At 38.6% G+C, this 4,939-nt stretch overlaps 1 long non-coding RNA gene across 1 annotated transcript; it reads right to left on the reverse strand.

Annotated features, from left to right (window-relative positions):
* Positions 1–1,718: 1,718 nt before the first annotated feature.
* LOC141797450 (uncharacterized) lies at positions 1,719–3,597 on the reverse strand. The gene is made up of 3 exons (XR_012599079.1): positions 3,450–3,597; positions 2,970–3,128; positions 1,719–1,894 (listed from the first exon to the last, which is right to left on the reverse strand). It is a non-coding gene; the product is annotated as an uncharacterized LOC141797450 (long non-coding RNA).
* Positions 3,598–4,939: the final 1,342 nt, after the last annotated feature.

Here is a 4,939-nt window from a genome sequence, read left to right on the forward strand (position 1 = left end):
TAGCAGCAGCCCTGCTGGTCCGGATGTTGCAGGCAGGGAGCCTGGAGTATTTGTTCTTTCACTGCCCCCTGTGCCAACCAAAACTGAGTCACTGTGCTGCAGGGAGTCTCAGCGCCTGTTAGTTTATCTTGGATCCTGTAGCTGACGCCAGAGTAGAGGAACTTCTCTTGTGTGCCACAGAGCGAGACTTGGAGCTACATTTGTCAAAGATAAAGAAACAACCTCTGCCAACAGGAAGAGGGCAGCTGACTTATGTAACGTAAAGCTATTACCAGGTCTGAAATCTCTCCTCCATTCATTCACCAGTTCCTAAATGATAAGAGCTCAACACACGGTGGTGAATGGCAAGTCATGAATTCTTTTGTGTTCATTCTATTTTTTTTTATCAAAGACAGAAACCACACTGGAACTGAAATGTGGACACACCAGTGTAATCTCACCCTCTAAGCCCCTCAAAAACAGCAGCTTGTTCTCTGGCTCTTTACTTTAAATTGTGACTATATAGCAGAGGTGTCAAAAGTATTCACATTCATTAGTCAAGTAGAAGTATAGATCCTAGGGTTTAAAAAGACTTTTGTAGAAGTTGAAGTATCAAATCAAGCTTTTTTACTTGAGTAAAAGTGCAAAAGTACTGGTTTCAAAACTACTTAAAGAATAAAAAAAAGAAAAAGAAAAAGAAAAAGAAGAGTGGATGCTATTAAGGTAGTTAATATAGTTCATCCTCCCTCCTGAGTCTCTGCCACAGACATCTTCATACTAAGCTACATACGTCTGTTATGTCCTTGCTGAAGAGCAGCATGATATGTGTTGTGCGCGTGATGGCTCACATACAAACCAAAATGGTGTTGGAATGGTAATATGTTTGCACCTCTCACCCATCAAAATCACTTTTCCAGATTGCACGATTTCAGCTATTTCAGGATAGTTTTTCATTTTTCTCGGTGTGCGTCTTTTTGAATGAAGACAAGCTGGAATTAAACTGGAGTAGTGAGGCTACCTGTGGAGTAGAAAGTACAGATATTTGCCTTAAAAATGTGAGGAGTAGAAGTAAAAAGTCGGCTAAAAATAATTACTCAAGTATAGTATAGACACCCAAACTTTTACTCAAGTAAGGTAATGAAGTATCAGTGGCAGTTTGATGGCCCTACAGCTGAGTGGACCACCTTAAACACACAATGTCTGGTGAGACTTTCAAAATAAGAAATTTCAATTTGTGGTGATTATTTAGCAAGACCTAGTGTAACACTTGTGAAGTAGTTACAGTACACTAGGACCAATGTGAGGTTCGACTACTGGTGCAGTGATTGATGTACCGTGCAATAAATAACCACAGACCAGAAAATAAGTTTAAATTGCTGGCTTGAAATGTTAAGTGAATGACTAAGAAAACATTTAACATGCAAAGAAATACAATTTCCAATATCAGTAAAGAAAAATGAAATATTTTTCCCCTTATGTTCAAGTGTTTCAGCTTATTAATACCTTTTTTAGAGTTAAACCTGTGTTTTGGCTTAGAAAGATATTGTGTTCTCAACCTAGGTTATTGAGTATTTTAATCTCTAGTTTAATCCTCTAATCTACTTGAGTTAACTCAGTTTTATCCAGAATAAAGTCTTGTTTTATTTTAGTGTCAAGATTTAGTTCAAGTTCTGCTTAGTTTCCTTTTAAAAGTTCAACCATTCCTCATTTTGTTTGTACAACAAAACAATTACATCTTTAATGATACCATTACATCAACATATATGGTTGACAAAAACAAGAATATTCAAAACACAAGTCAAAATGATCCAGCAAAAGGCTGAACAGTTTGTTGATCACCAATAAATGTCTCTTTGTCCTTAAATGTAATCCTTTGATGGTCCTGAATTGTTGATCCAGTGTCTCTGAGAGTCTTCTGCAGTTTTGCAGGGAGAAATGGTTAATATGGAATGAATATCCTATCTTAAATCAAGAGCATTTTAAATTGATTTGAGAGCAGTATTATATTGATTTCATGCTCAGATCTTGTGATATTGTCTCTCAAAACTCTGCTCTTGCGCTCAAATTTGCTCTGCGTGTGCTCAAACTGTCTCCTCGTGCTCAGTTATAATGCTGCGCGTGCTCAAACTGTCTCTTCGTGCTCAGTTATAATGCTGCGCGCGCTCAAACTGTCTCTTCGTGCTCAGTTATAATGCTGCGCGCGCTCAAATATATATATAGCCCAATATAGTTTTCATTATAATGAATTTAAAACAACTTGCCTGATTTTCTTGACTCTGTCAGTCCATTTTTTATGAAAGCTGTTGTCTGCTAGCTTCATGATGATGACACTGTTTTCTCCACCAGCACACCGCAAAGAGCACTGTGTCATGCAGCTATGAGTATACAGTATAGTTATTTCAGTTAAAAACACCGTGCTCGTGTATTTATTGAATGATGTTTGATTTTAACAGTGGACAAAAAAATTAAAGAAATCACATTTATTACAGCCCTGGAGGTCAGGGGCCGATAAACCAGGTTGAAAGAGTGCCCGCCCGTATATGACGCTCCGTGAACAACAGCAAACACACCCATAAACAAACAGGGATAATCTGATAGGTCAATACTAGTCAGCCTCCTATTGGTTGATCCACAAAAAATTTCGAGCGCACACAGAGACCTGTGAGCAAAAATCCCTCAGCGCGAGAGGAAGACCCGGAGTGTGAGCGCAGGAAATCTGCGGGAGCAGCATTATATCCGAGCGCAAGGACACAGTTTGAGCGCGCGCAGCATTATAACTGAGCACGAGGAGACAGTTTGAGCACGCGCAGCATTATAACTGAGCACGAGGAGACAGTATGAGCACGCGCAGAGCAAATTTGAGCACAAGAGCAGAGTTTTGAGAGACAATATCACAAGATCTGAGCGTGAAATCAATATAATACTGCTCTCAAATCAATTTAATATGCTCTTGATTTAAGATAGGATATTCATTCATAGGTTAATCCTACCAGTTTTTGATGAAACCGCACAAAATCCAGCAGAGGGCGTTTTGCGTCAGTGTGATGCACAGTTCAAGGGATCCTGGGGTGGCTCGCCATCTTGTATCTCGCACGTGGACTCGAACTCCAGTATCCGCTCAGAATTTTTCCAGATCCAACCTTAATGGCCTACCATGACATCCAAAATAACATGCATAAAAATCAAACAATGCATCTGGTAGCTTTAAACACAACTAAAAGTCTGTTTTTAGCTCATTCAACACTTGATGAGGCGACGCACTCGTCGTCGCGGTGGAGAGGAAAACTAGCATCACAGGACACTGAACCACAGGCTCATGCTCATTCTCAGCACAAGTTCCACCTTATATTTACCATTTCAACAAGAAAATAATAATATTTTGCTACCTAACCTTTCTATTTCCATGAAATGATCAACACATCATGACAAACATCCTCTTACATCGAACGAAATACACTGTTTACACTCACCAAGTCCCCTCAGAAATGAACACAAAATGTCGCCAAATCCTAAACAGTTGGAGAAATAAAATAACTCTCTCTTTACTCTCTTTTCTTCTACTTTCTTCCGTCCTGAAGTAGCAGCTCCGCAAAGACTGTCTGCATCTCTCGTACCTGCGTGTTTCTCCCTCGTTCTGAAGCAGTAAAACAGAAGAACAACCCGGTTGGCTGTGGCTAGTCACCTGACTCACGCTGCAACGTGTCCTTTCAAAATAAGAGTCTTAACATTTTCAACCATAAATAAAATAAAATAACATGAATCCACAAGTTTTTAACTCTTAACCATTTTTAAACCCTATTTAACACCATATCATAATATGTATATACATATTTTTCATACATATATTTATCTATTTATTCCTTTTTTTTCTTTTTCTTTTAAGTTTAACATGTTAATCCATTTGTTTTCTATTTATCACTTACAATGTTTTTCTAAATAGCTGTTTTTATTAACAAGCTTTTATTACATGAGGCTACGTAACCCAGGGTTACACTAGCTTCATTGTTCAAATTAAAGTTTTATTTATATATGTTTATACGTTTTTTTTTTTTTTACATGACTTTTGGACATGCAACACTTTTGAATGGATCTACAACAATGAGAAATCTTCACAATCTTGTTGGGTTCAAGCATCCATTAAATTGGGATCATAAAATGCTATTTATAGATTTTTCTCAATCTGTTAGCAGTGGCTTGCATTTTTAGCATGAGAGGTGTTCTGGTTGCTTTTGTTGTAGCCTCGGGCCACATTTACACCACAATGTTGGACCCCAAAACGCAAAAATGCAGTAAAAAAAAAAAAAACTTTGTCGGAAAGGCTGAAGGACTGAAAATGCTGTCGTTAGCATGCCAGGCCTGTGGTTGGCACTACAACTGTCTTGTCCAGAAGTGGCTTTTGGGAGATCTCCACTCCAGTAGAGTTGAGCCGATCATCTGGTGTATTGGTGAATGCTAAGAACAGAAGTGGAGACACAGATGCACGTTTTGTTAAAGACAGTCAGCAGATTCTGCAGCACAAGCAAAACATGGTAGTCCGTACGATCATAGTACTAGCAGTACTGTTGTGCTGTTACGGTGCGCATCAGGAAATGGAGTTTGACGTCAGTTTTTCCACTGAAACTCCAGCTTTCTGTTTACATGGCAACAGTGGTGTCAGCGTTTTCAGAAAAATTCCACTCTTGAGGCCGTTTTCAAAAGCTTACGTTGTAGGTTGACTAAAACTCTGTTCCTGTCAGAACTACTCCTACTGTATGGAGAGCAAAAGCAGGTAGAACGTATCTCTCATAATGGCCATCTCCATTAACGCAACAATTCAATCTCTATAAATAGAATCTTGACAGTGTAGAAAAATTCTGTCCTAGAACAAAACGTTAAAAGAAAAGCAGCAATATTGCTTCATACTGTTTTGTGAAAGCCAATTAGATTCTCAGTTCTCTAAATTCTTGGGAACTTTACAGTG

This window comes from Halichoeres trimaculatus, unplaced genomic scaffold (genome assembly GCF_033239565.1).
Source record: "Halichoeres trimaculatus isolate MK-OKI-2021-1 unplaced genomic scaffold, fHalTri1.1 fHalTri1_scaffold_9, whole genome shotgun sequence".
Taxonomy (NCBI): Eukaryota; Metazoa; Chordata; class Actinopteri; order Labriformes; family Labridae; genus Halichoeres; species Halichoeres trimaculatus.